This window comes from Orcinus orca, chromosome 2, assembly GCF_937001465.1.
Source record: "Orcinus orca chromosome 2, mOrcOrc1.1, whole genome shotgun sequence".
NCBI classification, from domain to species: Eukaryota; Metazoa; Chordata; class Mammalia; order Artiodactyla; family Delphinidae; genus Orcinus; species Orcinus orca.
The window spans coordinates 40,228,349-40,255,301 of NC_064560.1; positions in this window are offsets into that span (position 1 = coordinate 40,228,349).

Genomic DNA, 26,953 nt, shown 5'->3' on the forward strand with positions numbered 1-26,953 from the left:
CGGGCAAATTTAACTCTCATTTCCCACCAGGAAGATGAATTAACCAAAGGCTCAGCGTGCCGTGCCGGAACCACACTAGGGCCTGAAGCAATCCTGCGGTGTTGCGGCCAGCTCACAAGAAAGCGCGTTGAAGAAAGGAGCTCAGGGGCACTGTCATTCACATACCTGCAGAGTTATAAATGACAGCTATCGTCCAAAAATATATTGAAGTAAGGCTGCCAAGAGGACTTGAATACGGGGCAGAATTGTAGGAAAGCGATTTCAGGAGGTAGACTGGAATTGCATGTAAAGCATAGGAAAAGAGGCAGAATGTCCACAATGATGCACTTGGCCTAAAAGGGCATATGCGTTTTTTCCTGAATATTTTCAGGAAAAAACGCAAACGCCCTTTTTGGCCAACCAAGCAAGCTTGCAAAGGAAATGTGCACTACAATGAAGTCTCACTTCCCCCCGGTGAAAAGGGCCATCTGAAAAAAGTGTAAAATCCAGAAAGGCAGGACAGGCCATGCAGAACAGGGAGCCTTGTTATTCTGATGGGCGGGATGTAAATTGCCAACAGCCACTCTGGAGAAGTGAATGGTGTTTCCTGAAACATATAAAAAACAAAGCAACAGAGCCTAGGGCACTTCCACTTATGGTCCTATAGCTTAGGGAAATTAAAATCAAAAAGACACAGCCACCCCAAAGTTTGGGATGGCTCTGTTTACAAGAACCTCGTTTACGGTACAAGTTCAATATCGCAGAAAGCAAAAAATGGATAAAGAAGTTGTGGTACTTACGTACAATGCAATATCACTCAGCAATGAAATCTATGCAATCAGGCCCGCAGCAGCATAATGAGTGGATTCAGGTACGATGATTCTAAGTGAAATAAGTCACAGAGAAAAAGAAACATCATAAGATATCACTACTACACGGAATGTAAACTTGGCTACACAGGAACTGAATTACAAAACAGAACAGGGTCTCAAATGTAGAAAACCAACTTATGCTTGCTTAAGTGGAAAGGTGAGTTGGGGTGCTGCATAAAACCAGAGATTGAAATTGGCACAGATACCATTCCATAAGCCAAATATGTAACAGACAAGAGCTACTCCTTGCTCAACGAAGTGGACACAACACCCCATATTAAACGCCTAAGAATATACCTGACTAGTAAGAATCTTAAAACCTATGGATTTATATGTCTCCGAAAGAGAATCAAGCGTGTGTACAGCAGCATAAACGCAGCAGTGATACGATTGGTGAGGTTCGGTGAGCAAATACAGACCCTTTGAAGTCATATTGCATGGTACCCATTCCATGGGTCTCAACTCTCCATGTTTAAGGGATGCTTCCTTTAGCTAAAACATGCATGTGGAATCCAGAGTATGATCTACCATGTAATCGGGAAACGTGTTCAAATGTGTCTCAGTTTTCATCTTCTGGTACTCGGGTGCAACATTCCAGATGCTCTACTAACACTCTCCCCACTTGGAGACTCAGTGCCTTTAACCTCCTGTTTGGCCCAGTTTGCAATTTCTGCGGAAAATAAACAGGAATAGGGAGAACCAATGAGAGACTAGCTGGAGGTGTCTGGACGGGCAAATTTAACTCTCATTTCCCACCAGGAAGAGGAATTAACCAAAGGCTCAGCGTGCCATGCCAGCACCACACTAGGGCCTGAAGCAATCCTGCGGGGTTGCGGCCAGCTCACAAGAAAGCGAGTTGAAGAAAGGAGCTCAGCGGTACTGTCATTCACAAACCTGCAGAGTTATAAATGACAGCTATCGTCCAAAAATATATTGAAATAAGGCTGCCAAGAGGACTTGAAAGCGGGGCAGAATTGCAGGAAACCGATTTCAGGAGGTAGACTGGAATTGCATGTAAAGCATAGGAAAAGAGGCAGAACGTCTACAATGATGCACTTGGCCAAAAAGGGCGTATGCGTTTTTTCATGAATATATTCAGGAAAAAACTCATACGCCCTTTTTGGCCAACCAAGCAAGCTTGCAAAGGAAATCTGCACTACAATGAAGTCTCACTTCCCCCGGGTCAAAAGGGCCATCTGAGAAAAGTGTAAAATCCAGAAAGGCAGGACAGGCCATGGAGAACTGGGAGCCTTGTTATGCTGATGGGCGGGATGTAAATTGCAAACAGCCACTCTGGAGAAGTGTATGGTGTTTCTTTAAACATCTAAAAAACACAGCAACAGAGCCTAGGGCACTTCCGCTTATGGTCCTATAGCTTAGGGAAATTAAAATCAAAAAGACACATCCACCCCAAAGTTTGGGACGGCTCTGTTTACAAGAACCTCGTTTACGGTACAAGTTCAGTATCACAGAAAGGGAAAAATGGATAAAGAAGTTGTGGTACTTACGTACAATGCAATATCACTCAGTAATGAAATCTATGTCATCAGGCCCGTAGCAGCATAATGAGTGGACTCAGGTACGATGATTCTAAGTGAAATAAGTCACACAGAAAATGAAACATCATAAGATATCACTACTACACGGAATGTAAACTTGGCTACACAGGAACTGAATTACAAAACAGAACAGGGTCTCAAATGTAGAAAACCAACTTATGCTTGCTTAAGGGGAAAGGTGAGTTGGAGTGCTGCATAAAACCAGAGATTGAAATTGGCACAGATACCATTCCATGAGCCAAATATGTAATAGACAAGAGCTACTCCTTGCTCAACGAAGTGGACACAACACCCCATATTAAACGCCGAAGAATATACCTGACTAGTAAGAATCTTAAAACCTATGGATTTATATGTCTCTGAAAGAGAATCAAGCGTGTGTACAGCGGCATAAACGCAGCACTGATATGATTGGTGAGGTTCGGTGAGCAAATACAGACCCTTTGACGTCATATTGCATGGTACCCATTCCATGGGTCTCAACTCTCCATGTTTAAGGGATGCTTCCTTTAGCTAAAACATGCATGTGGAATCCAGAATATGATCTACCGTGTAATCGGGAAACGTGTTCAAATGTGTCTCAGTTTTCGTCCCCCGGTACTCGGGTGCAACATTCCAGATGCTTTACTAACAGTCTCCCCACTTGGAGACTCAGTGCCTTTAACCTCCTGTTTGGCCCAGTTTGCAATTTCTGCTGAAGATGAACAGCAATAAAGAGAACAAATGAGAGACTAGCTGGAGGTGTCTGGACGGGCAAATTTAACTCTCATTTCCCACCAGGAAGAGGAATTAACCAAAGGCTCAGCGTGCCATGCCAGAACCACACTAGGGCCTGAAGCAATCCTGCGGGGTTGCGGCCAGCTCACAAGAAAGCGAGTTGAAGAAAGGAGCTCAGGGGCACTGTCATTCACACACCTGCAGAGTTATAAATGACAGCTATCGTCCAAAAATATATTGAAGTAAGGCTGCCAAGAGGACTTGAATGCGGGACAGAATTGTAGGAAAGCGATTTCAGGAGGTAGACTGGAATTGCATGTAAAGCATAGGAAAAGAGGCAGAATGTCCACAATGATGCACTTGGCCTAAAAGGGCATATGCGTTTTTTCCTGAATATTTTCAGGAAAAAACGCAAACGCACTTTTTGGCCAACCAAGCAAGCTTGCAAAGGAAATGTGCACTACAATGAAGTCTCACTTCCCCCCGGTGAAAAGGGCCATCTGAAAAAAGTGTAAAATCCAGAAAGGCAGGACAGGCCATGCAGAACAGGGAGCCTTGTTATTCTGATGGGCGGGATGTAAATTGCCAACAGCCACTCTGGAGAAGTGAATGGTGTTTCCTGAAACATCTAAAAAACAAAGCAACAGAGCCTAGGGCACTTCCACTTATGGTCCTATAGCTTAGGGAAATTAAAATCAAAAAGACACAGCCACCCCAAAGTTTGGGACGGCTCTGTTTACAAGAACCTCATTTACAGTACAAGTTCAATATCAGAGAAAGCGAAAAATGGATAAAGAAGTTGTGGTACTTTCGTACAATGCAATATTACTCAGCAATGAAATCTATATCATCAGGCCCATAGCAGCATAATGAGTGGATTCAGGTACGATGATTCTAAGTGAAATAAGTCACAGAGAAAAAGAAACATCATAAGATATCACTACTACACGGAATGTAAACTTGGCTACACAGGAACTGAATTACAAAACAGAACAGGGTCTCCAATGTAGAAAACCAACTTATGCTTGCTTAAGGGGAAAGGTGAGTTGGGGTGCTGCATAAAACCAGAGATTCAAATTAGCACAGATACCGTTCCATAAGCCAAATATGTAACACACAAGAGCTACTCCTTGCTAAACGAAATGGACTCAACTCCGCATATTTAAAGGCTAAGAGTATACCTGACTAGTAAAAATTTCAAAACCTATGGATTTATATGTGCCTGAAAGAGAATCAAGCGTGTGTACAGCGGCATAAACGTAGCAGTGATAGGATTGGTGAGGTTTGGTGAGCAAATGCAGACCCTTTGAAGTCATATTGCATGGTACCCATTCCATGGGTCTCAACTCTCCAGGTTTAAGGGATTCTTCCTTCAGCTAAAACATGCATGTGGAACCCAGAGTATGATCCACCGTGTGATCGGGAAACGTGTTCAAATGTGTCTCAGTTTTTGTCCCCTGGTACTCGGGTGCAACATTCCAGATGCTTTACTAACACTCTCCCCACTTGGAGAGTCAGTGCCTTTAACCTCCTGTTTGGCCTAGTTTGCAATTTCTGCGTAAGATGAACAGGAATAGGGAGAACCAATGAGAGACTAGCTGGAGGTGTCTGGACGGGAAAATTTAACTCTCATTTCCCACCAGGAAGAGGAATTAACCAAAGGCTCAGCGTGCCATGCCGGAACCACACTAGGGCCTGTAGCAATCCTGCAGTGTTGCGGCCAGCTCACAAGAAAGTGAGTTGAAGTAAGGAGCTCAGGGGCACTGTAATTCAGAAACCTGCAGAGTTATAAATGAAAGCTATCGTCCAAAAATATATTGAAGTAAGGCTGCCAAGAGGACTTGAAAGCGGGGCAGAATTGCAGGAAACCGATTTCAGGAGGTAGACTGGAATTGCATGTAAAACCTAGGAAAAGAAGCAGAACGTCCACAATGATGCACTTGGCCAAAGGTGCGTATGCATTTTTTCCTGAATATATTCAGAAAAATATGCATACGCCCTTTTTGGCCAACCAAGCAAGCTTGCGAAGGAAATCTGCACTACAATGAAGTCTCACTGCCCCCTGGTCAAAAGGGCGATCTGAAAATAGTGTAAAATCCAGAAAGTCAGGACAGGCCACGGAGAACTGGGAGCCTTTTTATGATGATGGGTGGGATGTAAATTGCCAACAGCCACTCTGGAGAAGTGTATGGTGTTTCCTGAAACATCTAAAAAACAAAGCAACAGAGCCTAGGCCACTTCCACTTATGCTCCTATAGATTAGGGAAATTACAATCAAAACGACACAGCCACCCCAAAGTTTGGGACGGCTCTGTTTACAAGAACCTCATTTATGGTACAAGTTCAATATCACAGAAAGCGAAATATGGATAAAGAAGTTGTTGTACTTACGTACAATGCAATATCACTCAGTAATGAAATCTATGTCATCAGGCCCGTAGCACCATAATGAGTGGATTCAGGTACGATGATTCTAAGTGAAATAAGTCACAGAGAAAAAGAAACATCATAAGATATCACTAATACACGGAATGTAAACTTGGCTACACAGGAACTGAATTACAAAACAGAACAGGGTCTCAAATGCAGAAAACCAACATACGCTTGCTTAAGGGGAAAGGTGAGTAGGGGTGCTGCATAAAACCACAGATTGAAATGAGCACAGATACCGTTCCATAAGCCAAATATGTAATAGAAAAGAGCTACTCCTTGCTCAACGAAGTGGACTCAACACCCCATATTAAACGCCTAAGAATATACCTGACTAGTAAGAATCTTAAAACCTATGGATTTATATGTCTCGGAAAGAGAATCAAGCGTGTGTACATTGGCATAAACGCAGCAGTGATAGGATTGGTGAGGTTCGGTGAGCAAATGTAGACCCTTTGAAGTCATATTGCACGGTACCCATTCCATGGGTCTCAACTCTCCAGGTTTAAGGGATTCTTCCTTCAGCTAAAACATGCATGTGGAACCCAGAGTGTGATCCACCGTGTGATCGGGAAACGTGTTCAAATGTGTCTCAGTTTTTGTCCCCTGGTACTCGGGTGCAACATTCCAGATGCTTTACTAACACTCTCCCCACTTGGAGAGTCAGTGCCTTTAACCTCCTGTTTGGCCCAGTTTGCAATTTCTGCGGTAGTTGAACAGGAATAGGCAGAACCAATGAGAGAGTAGCTGGAGGTGTCTGGACGGGCAAATTTAACTCTCATTTCCCACCAGGAAGAGGAATTAACCAAAGGCTCAGCGTGCCGTGCCGGAACCACACTAGGGCCTGAAGCAATCCTGCGGTGTTGCGGCCAGCTCACAAGAAAGCGAGTTGAAGAAAGGAGCTCAGGGGCACTGTCATTCACAAACCTGCAGAGTTATAAATGACAGCTATCGACCGAATATATATTGAAGTAAGGCTGCCAAGAGGACTTGAAAGCGGGGCAGAATTGCAGGAAACCGATTTCAGGAGGTAGACTGGAATTGCATGTAAAGCATAGGAAAAGAGGCAGAACGTCCACAATGATGCACTTGGCCAAAAAGGGCGTATGCGTTTTTTCCTGAATATATTCAGGAAAAAACGCATACGCCCTTTTTGGCCAACCAAGCAAGCTTGCAAATGAAATCTGCACTACAATGAAGTCTCACTTCCCCCCGGTCAAAAGGGACAACTGAAAAAAGTGTAAAATCCAGAGAGGCAGGACAGGCCATGGAGAACTGGGAGCCTTGTTATGCTGTTGGGCAGGATGTAAATTGCCAACAGCCACTCTGGAGAAGTGTATGGTGTTTCCTGAAACATCTAAAAAACAAAGCAACAGAGCCTAGGCCACTTCCGCTTATGGTCCTATAGCTTAGGGAAATTAAAATCAAAAAGACACAGCCACACCAAAGCTTGGGACGGCTCTGTTTACAAGAACCTCGTTTAAGGTACAAGTTCAAAATCACAGAAAGCGAAAAATGGATAAAGACGTTATGGTACTTACGTACAATGCAATATCACTCAGCAATGAAATCTATGTCATCAGGCCCGTAGCAGCATAATGAGTGGATTCAGGTAAGATGATTCTAAGTGAAATAAGTCACACAGAAAAAGAAACATCATAAGATTTCATTAATACACGGAATGTAAACTTGGCTACACAGGAACTGAATTACAAAACAGAACAGGTTCTCAAATGTAGAAAACCAACTTATGCTTGCTTAAGGGGAAAGGTGAGTTGGGGTGCTGCATAAAACCAGAGATTGAAATGAGCACAGATACCGTTCCATAAGACAAACATGTAATAGACAAGAGCTACTCCTTGCTCAATGAAGTGGACTCAACACCACATATTAAACGCCTAAGATTATACCTGACTAGTAAGAATCTTAAAACCTATGGATTTCTATGTCTCTGAAGGAGAATCAAGCGTGTGTACAGCAGCATAAACGCAGCAGTGATAGGATTGGTGAGGTTCGGTGAGCAAATGCAGACCCTTTGAAGTCATATTTCATGGTACCCATTCCATAGGTCTCAACTCTCCAGGTTTAAGGGATTCTTCCTTCAGCTAAAACATGCATGTGGAACCCAGAGTATGATCCACCGTGTGATCGGGAAATGTGTTCAAATATGTCTCAGTTTTCGTCCCATGGTACTCGGGTGTAACATTCCAGACGCTTTACTAACACTCTCCCCACTTGGAGAGTCAATGCCTTTAACCTCCTGTTTGGCCCAGTTTGCAATTTCTGCGGAAAATAAACAGGAATAGGGAGAACCAATGAGAGACTAACGAGAGGTGTCTGGCCGTGCAAATTTAACTCTCATTTCCCACCAGGAAGAGGAATTATCCAAAAGCTCAGCATGCCGTGCCGGAACCACACTAGGGCCTGAAGCAATCCTGCGGTGTTGCGGCCAGCACACAAGAAAGCGAGTAGAAGAAAGGAGCTCAGGGGAACTGTCATTCACAAACCTGCAGAGTTATAAATGACAGCTATCGTGCAAAAATATATTCAAGTAAGGCTGCCAAGAGGACGTGAAAGCGGGGCAGAATTGCAGGAAACCATTTCAGGAGGTAGACTGGAATTGCATGTAAAGCATAGGAAAAGAGGCAGAACGTCCACAATGATGCACTTGGCCAAAAAGGGCGTATGCGTTTTTTCCTGAATATATTCAGGAAAAAACGCATACGCCCTTTTTGGCCAACCAAGCGAGCTTGCAAAGGAAATCTGCGCTACACTGAAGTCTCACTTCCCCCCGGTCAAAAGGGCCATCTGAAAAAAGTGTAAAATCCAGAAAGGCAGGACCGGCCACGGAGAACTGGGAGCCTTGTTATGCTGATGGGCGGGATGTAAATTGCCAACAGCCACTCTGGGGAAGTGTATGGTGTTTCCTGAAACATCTAAAAAACAATGCAACAGAGCCTAGGCCATTTCCACTTATGGTCCTATAGCTTAGGGAAATTAAAATCAAAAAGACACAGCCATCCCAAAATTTGGGACGGCTCTGTTTACAAGAACCTCATTTACGGTACAAGTTCAATATCACAGAAAGCGAAATATGGATAAAGAAGTTGTGGTACTTATGTACAATGCAATATCACTAGGCAATGAAATCTATGTCATCAGGCCCGTAGCAGCATAATGAGTGGATTCAGGTACGATGATTCTAAGTGAAATAAGTCACAGAGAAAAAGAAACATCATAAGATATCACTAATACACGGAATGTAAACTTGGTACACAGGAACTGAATTACAAAACGGAACAGGGTCTCAAATGTAGAAAACCAACATATGCTTGCTTAAGGGGAAAGGTGAGTTGGGGTGCTGCATAAAACCAGAGATTGAAATTAGCACAGATACCGTTCCATAAGCCAAATATGTAATAGACAAGAGCTACTCCTTGCTCAACGAAGTGGACTCAACACCCCATATTAAACGCCTAAGAATATACCTGACTAGTAAGAATCTTAAAACCTATGGATTTCAATGTCTCCGAAAGAGAATCAAGCGTGTGTACAGCGGCATAAACGCAGCAGTGATAGGATTGGTGAGGTTCGGTGAGCAAATGCAGACCCTTTGAAGTCATATTTCATGGTACCCATTCCATAGGTCTCAACTCTCCAGGTTTAAGGGAATCTTCCTTCAGCTAAAACATGCATGTGGAACCCAGAGTATGATCCACCGTGTGATCGGGAAATGTGTTCAAATATGTCTCAGTTTTCGTCCCCTGGTACTCGGGTGCAACATTCCAGACGCTTTACTAACACTCTCCCCACTTGGAGAGTCAGTGCCTTTAACCTCCTGTTTGGCCCAGTTTGCAATTTCTGCGGAAAATAAACAGGAATAGGGAGAACCAATGAGAGACTAACTAGAGGTGTCTGGACGTGCAAATTTAACTCTCATTTCCCACCAGGAAGAGGAATTAACCAAAGGCTCAGCGTGCCATGCCGGAACCACACTAGGGCCTGTAGCAATCCTGCAGTGTTGCGGCCAGCTCACAAGAAAGCGAGTTGAAGTAAGGAGCTCAGGGGCACTGTAATTCACAAACCTGCAGAGTTATAAATGACAGCTATCGTCCAAAAATATATTCAAGTAAGGCTGCCAAGAGGACTTGAAAGCGGGGCAAAATTGCAGGAAACCGATTTCAGGAGGTAGACTGGAATTGCATGTAAAACCTAGGAAAAGAGGCAGAACGTCCACAATGATGCACTTGGCCAAAGGTGCGTATGCATTTTTTCCTGAATATATTCAGAAAAATATGCATACGCCCTTTTTGGCCAACCAAGCAAGGTTGCGAAGGAAATCTGCACTACAATGAAGTCTCACTGCCCCCTGGTCAAAAGGGCCATCTGAAAAAAGTGTAAAATCCAGAAAGTCAGGACAGGCCACGGAGAACTGGGAGCCTTTTTATGATGATGGGCGGGATGTAAATTGCCAACAGCCACTCTGGAGAAGTGTATGGTGTTTCCTGAAACATCTAAAAAACAAAGCAACAGAGCCTAGGGCACTTCCACTTATGGTCCTATAACTTAGGTAAATTAAAATCAAAAAGACACAGCCACCCCAAAGTTTGGGACGGCTCTGTTTACAAGAACCTCGTTTACGGTACAAATTCAATATCACAGAAAGCGAAAAATGGATAAAGAAGTTGTGGTACTTACGTACAATGCAATATCACTCAGCAATGAAATCTATGTCATCAGGCCCGTAGCAGCATAATGAGTGGATTCAGGTACGATGATTCTAAGTGAAATAAGTCACAGAGAAAAAGAAACATCATAAGATAACACCACTACACGGAATGTAAACTTGGCTACACAGGAACTGAATTACAAAACAGAACAGGGTCTCAAATGTAGAAAACCAACTTATGTTTGCTTAAGGGGAAAGGTGAATTGGGGTGCTGCATAAAACCAGAGATTGAAATGAGCACAGATACTGTTCCATAAGCCAAATATGTAATAGACAAGAGCTACTCCTTGCTCAATGATGTGGACTCAACACCCCATATTAAACGCCTAAGAATATACCTGACAAGTAAGAACCTTAAAACCTATGGATTTATATGTCTCCAAAAGAGAATAAAGCGTTTGTGTAGCGGCATAAATGCAGCAGTGATAGGATTGGTGAGGTTCGGTGAGAAATGCAGACCCTTTGAAGTCATATTGCATGGTACCCATTCCATGGGTCTCAACTCTCCAGGTTTAAGGGATTCTTCCTTCAGCTAAAACATGCATGTGGTACCCAGAGTATGATCCACCGTGTGATCGGGTAACGTGTTCAAATGTGTCTCAGTTTTCGTCCCCTGGTACTCGGGTGCAACATTCCAGACGCTTTACTAACACTCTCCCCACTTGGAGAGTCAGTGCCTTTAACCTCCTGTTTGGCCAAGTTTGCAATTTCTGCGGAAGATGAACAGAAATACGGAGAACCAATGAGAGACTAGCTGGAGGTGTTTGGACGGGCAAATTTAACTCTCCTTTCCCAGCAGGAAGAGGAATTAACCAAAGGCTCAGCGTGCCATGCTGGAACCACACTAGGGCCTGAAGCAATCCTGCGGTGTTGCGGCCAGCTCACAAGAAAGCGAGTTGAAGAAAGGAGCTCAGGGGCACTGTAATTCACAAACCTGCAGAGTTATAAATGACAGCTATCGTCCAAAAATATATTGAAGTAAGGCTGCCAAGAGGACTTGAAAGCGGGGCAGAATTGCAGGAAACCGATTTCAGGAGGTAGACTGGAATTGCATGTAAAGCATAGGAAAAGAAGCAGAACGTCCACAATGATGCACTTGGCCAAAAAGGGCGTATGCGTTTTTTGCTGAATATATTCAGGAAAAAACGCATACGCCCTTTTTGGCCAACCAAGCAAGCTTGCAAAGGAAATCTGCACTACACTGAAGTCTCACTTCCCCCCGGTCAAAAGGGCCATCTGAAAAAAGTGTAAAATCCAGAAAGGCAGGAGAGGCCATGGAGAACTGGGAGCCTTCTTATGCTGATGGGCGGGATGTAAATTGCCAACAGCCACACTGGAGAAGTGTATGGTGTTTCCTGAAACATCTAAAAAACAAAGCAACAGAGCCTAGGGCACTTCCACTTATGGTCCTATAGCTTAGGGAAATTAAAATCAAAAAGACACAGCCACCCCAATATTTGGGACGTATCTATTTACAAGAACCTCGTTTATGGTACAAGTTCAATATCACAGAAAGCGAAAAATGGATAAAGAATTTGTGATACTTACGTACAATACAATATCACTCAGCAATGAAATCTATGTCATCAGGCCCATAGCAGCATAATGAGTGGATTCAGTTACGATGATTCTAAGTGAAATAAGTCACACAGAAAAAGAAACGTCATAAGATATCACTAATACACGGAATGTAAACTTGGCTACACAGGAACTGAATTACAAAACAGAACAGGGTCTCAAATGTAGAAAACCAACTTATGCTTACTTAAGGGGAAAGGTGAGTTGGGGTGCTGCATAAAACCAGAGATTGAAATTAGCACAGATACCGTTCCATAAGCCAAATATGTAATAGACAAGAGCTACTCCTTGCTCCACGAAGTGGACACAATACCCCATATTAAACGCCTAAGAATATACCTGAGTAGTAAGAATCTTAAAGCTATGGATTTATATGTCTCGGAAAGAGAATCAAGCGTGTGTACAGCGGCATAAACGCAGCAGTGATAGGATTAGTGAGGTTCGTTGAGCAAATGCAGACCCTTTGAAGTCATATTGCATGGTACCCATTCCATGGATCTCAACTCTCCAGTTTTAAGGGATTCTTCCTTCAGCTAAAACATGCATGTGGAACCCAGAGTATGATCCACCATGTGATCGGGATATGTGTTCAAATGTGTCTCAGTTTTCGTTCCCTGGTACTCGGGTGCAACATTCCAGACGCTTTACTAACACTCTCCCCACTTGGAGAGTCAGTACCTTTAACCTCCTGTTTGGCCCAGTTTGCAATTTCTGTGGAAGATGAACAGGTATATGGAGAACCAATGAGAGACTAGCTTGAGGTGTCTGGATGGGCAAATTTAACTCTCATTTCCCACCAGGAAGAGGAATTAACCAAAGGCTCAGCATGCTGTACCGGAACCACACTAAGGCCTGAAGCAATCCTACGGTGTTGCGGCCAGCTCACAAGAAAGCGCGTTGAAGAAACGAGCTCAGGGGCACTGTAATTCACAAACCTGCAGAGTTATAAATGACAGCTATCGTCCAAAAATATATTGAAGTAAGGCTGCCAAGACGACTTGAAAGCGGGGCAGAATTGCAGGAAACCGATTTCAGGAGGTAGACTGGAATTGCATGTAAAGCATAGGAAAAGAGGCAGAACGTCCACAATGGTGCCCTTGGCCAAAAAGGGCGTATGCGTTTTTCCCTGAATATATTCAGGAAAAAACGCATACGCCCTTTTTGGCCAACCAAGCAAGCTTGCAAAGGAAATCTGCACTACACATAAGACTCACTTCCCCCCGGTCAAAAGGGCCATCTGAAAAAAGTGTAAAATCCAGAAAGGCAGGAGAGGCCATGGAGAACTGGAAGCCTTCTTATGCTGATGGGCGGGATGTAAATTGCCAACAGCCACTCTGGAGAAGTGTATGGTGTTTCCTGAAACATCTAAAAAACAAAGCAACAGAGCCTAGGGCACTTCCACTTATGGTCTTATAGCTTAGGGAAATTAAAATCAAAAAGACACAGCCACCCCAATATTTGGGATGGCTCTGTTTACAAGAACCTCGTTTACGGTACAAGTTCAATATCGCAGAAAGCGAAAAATGGATAAAGAATTTGTGATACTTACGTACAATACAATATCACTCAGCAATGAAATCTATGTCATCAGGCCCGTAGCAGCATAATGAGTAGATTCAGCTACGATGATTCTAAGTGAAATAAGTCACACAGAAAAAGAAACGCCATAAGATATCACTACTACACGGAATGTAAACTTGGCTACACAGGAACTGAATTACAAAACAGAACAGGGTCTCAAATGTACAAAACCAACTTATGCTTGCTTAAGGGGAAAGGTGAGTTGGGGTGCTGCATAAAACCAGAGATTGAAATTAGCACAGATACCATTCCATAAGCCAAATATGTAATAGACAAGAGCTACTCCTTCCTCAACGAAGTGGACTCAACACCCCATATTAAACGCCTAAGAATATACCTGACTAGTAAGAATCTTAAAACCTATGGATTTATAGGTCTCCGAAAGAGAATCAAGCGTGTGTACAGCGGCATAAACGCAGCAGTGATAGGATCGGTGAGGATCGGTGAGGTTCGGTGAGCAAATGTAGACCCTTTGAAGTCATATTGCACGGTACCCATTCCATGGGTCTCAACTCTCCAGGTTTAAGGGATTCTTCCTTCAGCTAAAACATGCATGTGGAACCCAGAGTATGATCCACCGTGTGATCGGGAAACGTGTTCAAATGTGTCTCAGTTTTTGTCCCCTGGTACTCGGGTGCAACATTCCAGATGCTTTACTAACACTCTCCCCACTTGGAGAGTCAGTGCCTTTAACCTCCTGTTTGGCCCAATTTGCAATTTCTGCGGTAGTTGAACAGGAATAGGCAGAACCAATGAGAGAGTAGCTGGAGGTGTCTAGACGGGCAAATTTAACTCTCATTTCCCACCAGGAAGAGGAATTAACCAAAGGCTCAGCGTGCCGTGCCGGAACCACACTAGGGCCTGAAGCAATCCTGCGGTGTTGCGGCCAGCTCACAAGAAAGCGAGTTGAAGAAAGGAGCTCAGGGGCACTGTCATTCACAAACCTGCAGAGTAATAAATGACAGCTATCGACCGAATATATATTGAAGTAAGGCTGCCAAGAGGACTTGAAAGCGGGGCAGAATTGCAGGAAACCGATTTCAGGAGGTAGACTGGAATTGCATGTAAAGCATAGGAAAAGAGGCAGAACGTCCACAATGATGCACTTGGCAAAAAAGGGCGTATGCGTTTTTTCCTGAATATATTCAGGAAAAAACGCATATGCTCTTTTTGGCCAACCAAGCAAGCTTGCAAAGGAAATCTGCACTACAATGAAGTCACACTGCCCCCCTGTCAAAAGGGCCATCTGAAAAAAGTGTAAAATACAGAAAGGCAGGACAGGCCATGCAGAACTGGGAGCCTTGTTATGCTGCTGGGCAGGATGTAAATTGCCAACAGCCACTCTGGAGAAGTGTATGGTGTTTCCTGAAACATCTAAAAAACAAAGCAACAGAGCCTAGGGCACTTCCACTTATGGTCCTATAGCTTAGGGAAATTAAAATCAAAAAGACACAGCCACCCCAATATTTGGGACGGCTCTGTTTACAAGAACCTCGTTTACGGTACAAGTTCAATATCGCAGAAAGCGAAAAATGGATAAAGAATTTGTGATACTTACATACAATACAATATCACTCAGCAATGAAATCTATGTCATCAGGCCCGTAGAAGCATAATGAGTGGATTCAGCTACGATGATTCTAAGTGAAATAAGTCACACAGAAAAAGAAACGTCATAAGATATCACTAATACACGGAATGTAAACTTGGCTACACAGGAACTGAATTACAAAACAGAACAGGGTCTCAAATGTAGAAAACCAACTTATGCTTGCTTAAGGGGAAAGGTGAGTTGGGGTGCTGCATAAAACCAGAGATTGAAATTAGCACAGATACCATTCCATAAGCCAAATATGTAATAGACAAGAGCTACTCCTTCCTCAACGAAGTGGACTCAACACCCCATATTAAACGCCTAAGAATATACCTGACTAGTAAGAATCTTAAAACCTATGGATTTATATGTCTCCAAAAGAGAATAAAGCGTTTGTGTAGCGGCATAAACGCAGCAGTGATAGGATTGGTGAGGTTCGGTGAGAAATGCAGACCCTTTGAAGTCATATTGCATGGTACCCATTCCATGGGTCTCAACTCTCCAGGTTTAAGGGATTCTTCCTTCAGCTAAAACATGCATGTGGAACCCAGAGTATGATCCACCGTGTGTTCGGGAAACGTGTTCAAATGTGTATCAGTTTTCGTCCCCTGGTACTCGGGTGCAACATTCAAGACGCTTTACTAACACTCTCCCCACTTGGAGAGTCAGTGCCTTTAACCTCCTGTTTGGCCAAGTTTGCAATTTCTGCGGAAGATGAACAGGAATACGGAGAACCACTGAGAGACTAGCTGGAGGTGTTTGGACGGGCAAATTTAACTCTTCTTTCCCAACAGGAAGAGGAATTAACCAAAGGCTCAGCGTGCCATGCTGGAACCACACTAGGGCCTGAAGCAATCCTGCGGTGTTGCGGCCAGCTCACAAGAAAGCGAGTTGAAGAAAGGAGCTCAGGGGCACTGTAATTCACAAACCTGCAGAGTTATAAATGACAGCTATCGTCCAAAAATATATTCAAGTAAGGCTGCCAAGAGGACTTGAAAGCAGGGCAGAATTGCAGGAAACCGATTTCAGGAGGTAGACTGGAATTGCATGTAAAGCATAGGAAAAGAGGCAGAACGTCCACAATGATGCACTAGGCCAAAAAGGGCGTATGCGTTTTTTCCTGAATATATTCAGGAAAAAACGCATACGCCCTTTTTGGCCAACCAAGCAAGCTTGCAAAGGAAATCTGCACTACACTGAAGTCTCACTTCCCCCCGGTCAAAAGGGCCATCTGAAAAAAGTGTAAAATCCAGAAAGGCAGGAGAGGCCATGGAGAACTGGGAGCCTTCTTATGCTGATGGGCAGGATGTAAATTGCCAACAGCCACTCTAGAGAAGTGTATGGTGTTTCCTGAAACATCTAAAAAACAAAGCAACAGAGCCTAGGGCACTTCCACTTATGGTCCTATAGCTTAGGGAAATTAAAATCAAAAAGACACAGCCACCCCAATATTTGGGACGTATCTGTTTACAAGAACCTCGTTTATGGTACAAGTTCAATATCACAGAAAGCGAAAAATGGATAAAGAATTTGTGATACTTACGTACAATACAATATCACTCAGCAATGAAATCTATGTCATCAGGCCCATAGCAGCATAATGAGTGGATTCAGCTACGATGATTCTAAGTGAAATAAGTCACACAGAAAAAGAAACGTCATAAGATGTCACTAATACACGGAATGTAAACTTGGCTACACAGGAACTGAATTACAAAACAGAACAGGGTCTCAAATGGAGAAAACCAACTTATGCTTGCTTAAGGGGAAAGGTGAGTTGGGGTGCTGCATAAAACCAGAGATTGAAATGAGCACAGATACCGTTCCATAAGCCAAATATGTAATAGACAAGAGCTACTCCTTGCTCCACGAAGTGGACACAACACCCCATATTAAACGCCTAAGAATATACCTGACTAGTAAGAATCTTAAATCTATGGATTTATATGTCTCGGAAAGAGAATCAAGCGTGTGTACAGCGGCATAAACGCAGCAGTGATAGGATTAGTGAGGTTCGTTGAGCAAATGCAGACCCTTTGAAGTCATATTGCATGGTACCCATTCCATAGGTCTCAACTCTCCAGTTTTAAGGGATTCTTCCTTCAGCTAAAACATGCATGTGGAACCCAGAGTATGATCCACCATGTGATCGGGATATGTGTTCAAATGTGTCTCAGTTTTCGTCCCCTGGAACTTGGGTGCAACATTCCAGACGCTTTACTAACACTCTCCCCACTTGGAGAGTCAGTGCCTTTAACCTCCTGTTTGGCCCAGTTTGCAATTTCTGCGGAAGATGAACAGGAATAGGGAGAACAAATGAGAGACTAGCTGGAGGTGTCTAGACGGGCAAATTTAACTCTCATTTCCCACCAGGAAGAGGAATTAACCAAAGGCTCAGCGTGCCGTGCCGGAACCACACTAGGGCCTGAAGCAATCTTGCGGTGTTGCGGCCAGCTCACAAGAAAGCGAGTTAGAAGAAAGGAGCTCAGGGGCACTGTAATTCACAAACCTGCAGAGTTATAAATGACAGCTATCGTCCAAAAATATATTGAAGTAAGGCTGCCAAGAGGACTTGAAAGTGGGGCAGAATTGCAGGAAAGTGATTTCAGGAGGTAGACTGGAATTGCATGTAAAGCATAGGAAAAGAGGCAGAACGTCCACAATGATGCACTTGGCCAAAAAGGGCATATCCGTTTTTTCCTGAATATATTCAGGAAAAAACGCATGTGCCCTTTTTGGCCAAGGAAGCAAGCTTGCAAAGGAAATCTGCACTTCAATGAAGTCTCACTTCCCCCCAGTCAAAAGGGTCATCTGAAAAAAGTGTAAAATCCAGAAAGGCAGGACAGGCCATGGAGAACTGGGAGCCTTGTTATGCTGATGGGCGGGATGTAAATTGCCAACAGCCACTCTGGAGAAGTGTATGGTGTTTCCTGAAACAACTAAAAAACAAAGCAACAGAGCCTAGGGCACTGCCACTTATGGTCCTATAGCTTAGGGAAATTAAAATCAAAAACACACAGCCACCCCAAAGTTTGGGACGTATCTGTTTACAAGAACCTCGTTTACGGTACAAGTTCAATATCGCAGAAAGCGAAAAATGGATAAAGAAGTTGTGGTACTTACGTACAATGTAATATCACTCAACAATGAAATCTATGTCATCAGGCTCGTAGCAGCATAATGAGTGGATTCAGCTACGATGATTCTAAGTGAAATAAGTCACACAGAAAAAGAAACATCATAAGATATCACTAATACACGGAATGTAAACTTGGCTACACAGGAATTGAATTACAAAACAGAACAGGGTCTCAAATGTAGAAAACCAACTTATGCTTGCTTAAGGGGAAAGGTGAGTTGGGGTGCTGCATAAAACCAGAGATTGAAATGAGCACAGATACCGTTCCATAAGCCAAATATGTAATAGACAAGAGCAACTCCTTTTTCCACGAAGTGGACACAACACCCCATATTAAACGCCTAAGAATATACCTGACTAGTAAGAATCTAAAACCTATGGATTTATATGTCTCCGAAAGAGAATCAAGCGTGAGTACAGTGGCATAAATGCAGCAGTGATACGATTGGTGAGGTTCGGTGAGCAAATGCAGACCCTTTGAAGTCATATTGCATGGTACCCATTCCATAAGTCTCAACTCTCCAGGTTTAAGGGATTCTTCCTTCAGCTAAAACATGCATGTGGAACCCAGAGTATGATCCACCGTGTGATCGGGAAATGTGTTCAAATATGTCTCAGTTTTCGTCCCCTGGTACTCGGGTGCAACATTCCAGACGCTTTACTAACACTCTCCCCACTTGGAGAGTCAGTGCCTTTAACCTCCTGTTTGGCCCAGTTTGCAATTTCTGCGGAAAATAAACAGGAATAGGGAGAACCAATGAGAGACTAACTAGAGGTGTCTGGACGTGCAAATTTAACTCTCATTTCCCACCAGGAAGAGGAATTAACCAAAGGTTCAAAGTGTCATGCCGGAACCACACTAGGGCCTGTAGCAATCCTGCAGTGTTGCGGCCAGCTCACAAGACAGCGAGTTGAAGTAAGGAGCTCAGGGGCAGTGTAATTCACAAACCTGCAGACCTATAAATGACAGCTATCCTCCAAAAATATATTCAAGTAAGGCTGCCAAGAGGATTTGAAAGCGGGGCAGAATTGCAGGAATCCGATTACAGGAGGTAGACTGGAATTGCATGTAAAGCATAGGAAAAGAGGCAGAACGTCCACAATGATGCACTTGGCCAAAAAGGGCGTACGCGTTTTTTCCTGAATATATTCAGGAAAAAACGCGTACGCCCTTTTTGGACAACCAAGCAAGCTTGAAAATGAAATAAGCACTAAAATGAAGTCTCACTTCCCCCCGGTCAAAAGGGACAAATGAAAAAAGTGGAAAATCCAGAGAGGCAGGACAGACCATGGAGAACTGGGTGCCTTGTTATGCTGATGGGCGGGATGTAAATTGCCAACAGCCACTCTGGAGAAGTGTATGGTGTTTCCTGAAACATCTAGAAAACAAAGCAACAGAGCCTAGGTCACTTCCACTTATGGTCCTATAGCTTAGGGAAATAAAAATCAAAAAGACACAGCCACCACAAAGTTTGGGACGGCTCTGTTTACAAGAACCTCATTTACGGTACAAGTTCAATATCACGGAAAGCGAAAAATGGATAAAGAAGTTGTGGTACTTACGTACAATGCAATATCACTCAGCAATGAAATCTATGTCATCAGGCACGTAGCAGCATAATGAGTGGACTTAGGTACGATGATTCTAAGTGAAATAAGTCACACAGAAAAAGAAACATCATAAGATATCACTAATACATGGAATGTAAACTTGGCTACACAGGAACTGAATTACAAAACAGAACAGGGTCTCAAATGTAGAAAACCAACTTATGCTTGCTTAAGGGGAAAGGTGAGTTGTGGTGCTGCATAAAACCAGAGATTGAAATGAGCACAGATACCGTTCCATAAGCCAAATATGTAATAGACAAGAGCTACTCCTTGCTCAACGAAGTGGACTCAACACCCCATGTTAAACGCCTAAGAATATACCTGACTAGAAAGAATCTGAAAACCTATGGATTTATATGTCTCCGAAAGAGAATCAAGCATGTGTACAGCGGCATAAACGCAGCAGTGATAAGATTGGTGAGGATCGGTGAGGAAATGCAGACCCTTTGAAGTCATATTGCATGGTACCCATTCCATGGGTCTCAACTCTCCAGGTTTAAGGGATTCTTCCTTCAGCTAAAACATGCATGTGTAACCCAGAGTATGATCCACCGTGTGATCGGGAAACGTGTTCAAATGTGTCTCAGTTTTCGTCCCCTGGTACTCGGGTGCAACTTTCCAGACGCTTTACTAACACTCTCCCCACTTGGAGAGTCAGTGCCTTTAACCTCCTGTTTGGCCCAGTTTGCAATTTCTGCGGAAAATGAACAGGAATAGGGAGAACCAATGAGAGACTAGCTGGAGGTGTCTGGACGGGCAAATTTAACTCTCATTTCCCACCAGGAAGAGGAATTAACCAAAGGCTCAGTGTGCCGTGCTGGAACAACACTAGGGCCTGTAGCAATCCTGCAGTGTTGCGGCCAGCTCACAAGAAAGCGAGTTGAAGAAAGGAGCTCAGGGGCACTGTCATTCACAAACCTGCAGAGTTATAAATGACAGCTATCATCCAAAAATATATTGAAGTAAGGCTGCCAAGAGGACTTGAAAGCGGGGCAGAATTGCAGGAAACCGATTTCAGGAGGTAGACTGGAATTGCATGTAAAGCATAGGAAAAGAGGCAGAACGTCCACAATGATGCACTTGGCCAAAGGTGCGTATGTGTTTTTTCCTGAATATATTCAGAAAAAAACGCATACGCCCTTTTTGGCCAACCAAGCAAGCTTGCGAAGGAAATCTGCACTACAATGAAGTCTCACTGCCCCCTGGTCAAAAGGGCCATCTGAAAAAAGTGTAAAATCCAGAAAGTCAGGACAGGCCACGGAGAACTGGGAGCCTTGTTATGCTGATGGGCGGGATGTAAATTGCCAACAGCCACTCTAGAGAAGTGTATGGTGTTTCCTGAAACATCTAAAAAACAAAGCAACAGAGCCTAGGCCACTTCCACTTATGGTCCTGTAGCTTAGGGAAATTAAAATCAAAAAGACACAGCCACCCCAAAGTTTGGGATGGCTCTGTTTACAAGAACCTCATTTACGGTACAAGTTCAATATCACAGAAAGCGAAAAATGGATAAAGAAGTTGTGGTACTTACGTACAATGCAATATCACTGAGCAATGAAATCTATGTCATCAGGCACGTAGCAGCATAATGAGTGGACTCAGGTACGATTATTCTAAGTGAAATAAGTCACACAGAAAAAGAAACATCATAAGGTATCACTAATACACGGAATGTAAACTTGGCTACACAGGAACTGAATTACAAAACAGAACAGGGTCTCAAATGTAGAACACCAACTTATGCTTGCTTAAGGGGAAAGGTGAGTTGGGGTGCTGCATAAAACCAGAGATTGAAATGAGCACAGATACCGTTCCATAAGCCAAATATGTAATAGACAAGAGCTACTACTTGCTCAACGAAGTGGACTCAACACCCCATATTAAACGCCTAAGAATATACCTGACTAGTAAGTATCTTAAAACCTATGGATTTCTATGTCTCCGAAGGAGAATCAAGCGTGTGTACAGCAGCATAAACGCAGCAGTGATAGGATTGGTGAGGTTCGGTGAGCAAATGCAGACCCTTTGAAGTCATATTGCATGGTACCCATTCCATGGGTCTCAACTCTCCAGGTTTAAGGGATTCTTCCTTCAGCTAAAACATGCATGTGGAACCCAGAGTATGATCCACAGTGTGATCGGGAAACATGTTCAAATGTGTCTCAGTTTTTGTCCCCTGGTACTTGGGTGCAACATTCCAGACACTTTACTAAAACTCTCCCCACTTGGAGAGTCAGTGCCTTTAACCTCCTGTTTGGCCCAGTTTGCAATTTCTGCGTAAGATGAACAGGAATAGTGAAAACCAATGAGAGACTAGCTGGAGGTGTCTGGACCGGCAAATTTAACTCTCATTTCCCACCAGGAAGAGGAATTAACCAAAGGCTCAGCGTGCCATGCTGGAACCACACTAGGGCCTGTAGCAATCCTGCAGTGTTGCGGCCAGCTCACAAGAAAGCGAGTTGAAGAAAGGAGCTCAGGAACACTGTAATTCACAAACCTGCAGAGTTATAAATGACAGCTATCGTCCAAAAATATATTCAAGTAAGGCTGCCAAGAGGACTTGAAAGCGGGGCAGAATTGCAGGAATCCGATTTCAGGAGGTAGACTGGAATTGCATGTAAAGCATAGGAAAAGAGGCAGAACGTCCACAATGATGCACTTGGCCAAAAAGGACGTATGCGTTTTTTCCTGAATATATTCAGGAAAAAACCCATACGCCCTTTTTGGCCAACCAAGCAAGCTTGCAAAGGAAATCTGCACTACAATGAAGTCTCACTGCCCCCCGGTCAAAAGGTCCATCTGAAAAAAGTGTAAAATCCAGAGAGGCAGGACAGGCCATGGAGAACTGGGAGCCTTGTTATGCTGACGGGCGGCATGAAAATTGCCAACAGCCACTCTGGAGAAGTGTATGGTGTTTCCTGAAACATCCAAAAAACAAAGCAACAGAGCCTAGGGCACTTCCACTTATGGTCCTATAGCTTAGGGAAATTAAAATCAAAAAGACACAGCCACCCCAAAGTTTGGGACGGCTCTGTTTACAAGAACCTCATTTACGGTACAAGTTCAATATCACAGAAAGCGAAATATGGAAAAAGAAGTTGTGGTACTTACGTACAATGTAATATCACTAGGCAATGAAATCTATGTCATCAGGCGCGAAGAAGCATAATGAGTGGATTCAGGTACGATGATTCTAAGTGAAATAAGTCACACAGAAAAAGAAACATCATAAGATATCACTAATACACGGAATGTAAACTTGGCTACACAGGAACTGAATTACAAAACAGAATAGGGTCTTAAATGTAGAAAACCAACTTATGCTTGCTTAAGGGGAAAGGTGAGTTGGGGTGCTGCATAAAACCAGAGATTGAAATGAGCACAGATACCATTCCATAAGCCAAATATGTAATAGACAAGAGCTACTCCTTGCTCAACGAAGTGGACTCAACACCCCATATTAAACGCCTAAGAATATACCTGACTAGTAAGTATCTTAAAACCTATGGATTTCTATGTCTCCGAAGGAGAATCAAGCGTGTGTACAGCGGCATAAATGCAGCAGTGATAGGATTGGTGAGGTTCGGTGAGCAAATGCAGACCCTTTGACGTCATATTGCATGGTACCCATTCCATGGGTCTCAACTCTCCATGTTTAAGGGATTCTTCCTTCACCTAAAACAAGCATGTGGAACCCAGAGTATGACCCACCGTGTGATCGGGATATGTGTTCAAATGTGTCTCAGTTTTCGTCCCCTGGAACTTGGGTGCAACATTCCAGACTCTTTACTAACACTCTCCCCACTTGGAGAGTCAGTGCCTTTAACCTCCTGTTTGGCCAAGTTTGCAATTTCTGAGGAAGATGAACAGGAATACGGAGAACCACTGAGAGACTAGCTGGAGGTGTTTGGACGGGCAAATTTAACTCTTCTTTCCCAACAGGAAGAGGAATTAACCAAAGGCTCAGCGTGCCATGCTGGAACCACACTAGGGCCTGAAGCAATCCTGCGGTGTTGCGGCCAGCTCACAAGAAAGCGAGTTGAAGAAAGGAGCTCAGGGGCACTGTAATTCACAAACCTGCAGAGTTATAAATGACAGCTATCGTCCAAAAATATATTCAAGTAAGGCTGCCAAGAGGACTTGAAAGCAGGGCAGAATTGCAGGAAACCGATTTCAGGAGGTAGACTGGAATTGCATGTAAAGCATAGGAAAAGAGGCAGAACGTCCACAATGATGCACTAGGCCAAAAAGGGCGTATGCGTTTTTTCCTGAATATATTCAGGAAAAAACGCATACGCCCTTTTTGGCCAACCAAGCAAGCTTGCAAAGGAAATCTGCACTACACTGAAGTCTCACTTCCCCCCGGTCAAAAGGGCCATCTGAAAAAAGTGTAAAATCCAGAAAGGCAGGAGAGGCCATGGAGAACTGGGAGCCTTCTTATGCTGATGGGCAGGATGTAAATTGCCAACAGCCACTCTAGAGAAGTGTATGGTGTTTCCTGAAACATCTAAAAAACAAAGCAACAGAGCCTAGGGCACTTCCACTTATGGTCCTATAGCTTAGGGAAATTAAAATCAAAAAGACACAGCCACCCCAATATTTGGGACGTATCTGTTTACAAGAACCTCGTTTATGGTACAAGTTCAATATCACAGAAAGCGAAAAATGGATAAAGAATTTGTGATACTTACGTACAATACAATATCACTCAGCAATGAAATCTATGTCATCAGGCCCATAGCAGCATAATGAGTGGATTCAGCTACGATGATTCTAAGTGAAATAAGTCACACAGAAAAAGAAACGTCATAAGATGTCACTAATACACGGAATGTAAACTTGGCTACACAGAAACTGAATTACAAAACAGAACAGGGTCTCAAATGGAGAAAACCAACTTATGCTTGCTTAAGGGGAAAGGTGAGTTGGGGTGCTGCATAAAACCAGAGATTGAAATGAGCACAGATACTGTTCCATAAGCCAAATATGTAATAGACAAGAGCTACTCCTTGCTCCACGAAGTGGACACAACACCCCATATTAAACGCCTAAGAATATACCTGACTAGTAAGAATCTTAAATCTATGGATTTATATGTCTCGGAAAGAGAATCAAGCGTGTGTACAGCGGCATAAACGCAGCAGTGATAGGATTAGTGAGGTTCGTTGAGCAAATGCAGACCCTTTGAAGTCATATTGCATGGTACCCATTCCATAGGTCTCAACTCTCCAGTTTTAAGGGATTCTTCCTTCAGCTAAAACATGCATGTGGAACCCAGAGTATGATCCACCATGTGATCGGGATATGTGTTCAAATGTGTCTCAGTTTTCGTCCCCTGGAACTTGGGTGCAACATTCCAGACGCTTTACTAACACTCTCCCCACTTGGAGAGTCAGTGCCTTTAACCTCCTGTTTGGCCCAGTTTGCAATTTCTGCGGAAGATGAACAGGAATAGGGAGAACAAATGAGAGACTAGCTGGAGGTGTCTAGACGGGCAAATTTAACTCTCATTTCCCACCAGGAAGAGGAATTAACCAAAGGCTCAGCGTGCCGTGCCGGAACCACACTAGGGCCTGAAGCAATCTTGCGGTGTTGCGGCCAGCTCACAAGAAAGCGAGTTAGAAGAAAGGAGCTCAGGGGCACTGTAATTCACAAACCTGCAGAGTTATAAATGACAGCTATCGTCCAAAAATATATTGAAGTAAGGCTGCCAAGAGGACTTGAAAGTGGGGCAGAATTGCAGGAAAGTGATTTCAGGAGGTAGACTGGAATTGCATGTAAAGCATAGGAAAAGAGGCAGAACGTCCACAATGATGCACTTGGCCAAAAAGGGCATATCCGTTTTTTCCTGAATATATTCAGGAAAAAACGCATGTGCCCTTTTTGGCCAAGGAAGCAAGCTTGCAAAGGAAATCTGCACTTCAATGAAGTCTCACTTCCCCCCAGTCAAAAGGGTCATCTGAAAAAAGTGTAAAATCCAGAAAGGCAGGACAGGCCATGGAGAACTGGGAGCCTTGTTATGCTGATGGGCGGGATGTAAATTGCCAACAGCCACTCTGGAGAAGTGTATGGTGTTTCCTGAAACAACTAAAAAACAAAGCAACAGAGCCTAGGGCACTGCCACTTATGGTCCTATAGCTTAGGGAAATTAAAATCAAAAACACACAGCCACCCCAAAGTTTGGGACGTATCTGTTTACAAGAACCTCGTTTACGGTACAAGTTCAATATCGCAGAAAGCGAAAAATGGATAAAGAAGTTGTGGTACTTACGTACAATGTAATATCACTCAACAATGAAATCTATGTCATCAGGCTCGTAGCAGCATAATGAGTGGATTCAGCTACGATGATTCTAAGTGAAATAAGTCACACAGAAAAAGAAACATCATAAGATATCACTAATACACGGAATGTAAACTTGGCTACACAGGAATTGAATTACAAAACAGAACAGGGTCTCAAATGTAGAAAACCAACTTATGCTTGCTTAAGGGGAAAGGTGAGTTGGGGTGCTGCATAAAACCAGAGATTGAAATGAGCACAGATACCGTTCCATAAGCCAAATATGTAATAGACAAGAGCAACTCCTTGTTCAACGAAGTGGACACAACACCCCATATTAAACGCCTAAGAATATACCTGACTAGTAAGAATCTAAAACCTATGGATTTATATGTCTCCGAAAGAGAATCAAGCGTGAGTACAGTGGCATAAATGCAGCAGTGATACGATTGGTGAGGTTCGGTGAGCAAATGCAGACCCTTTGAAGTCATATTGCATGATACCCATTCCATAAGTCTCAACTCTCCAGGTTTAAGGGATTCTTCCTTCAGCTAAAACATGCATGTGGAACCCAGAGTATGATCCACCGTGTGATCGGGAAATGTGTTCAAATATGTCTCAGTTTTCGTCCCCTGGTACTCGGGTGCAACATTCCAGACGCTTTACTAACACTCTCCCCACTTGGAGAGTCAGTGCCTTTAACCTCCTGTTTGGCCCAGTTTGCAATTTCTGCGGAAAATAAACAGGAATAGGGAGAACCAATGAGAGACTAACTAGAGGTGTCTGGACGTGCAAATTTAACTCTCATTTCCCACCAGGAAGAGGAATTAACCAAAGGTTCAAAGTGTCATGCCGGAACCACACTAGGGCCTGTAGCAATC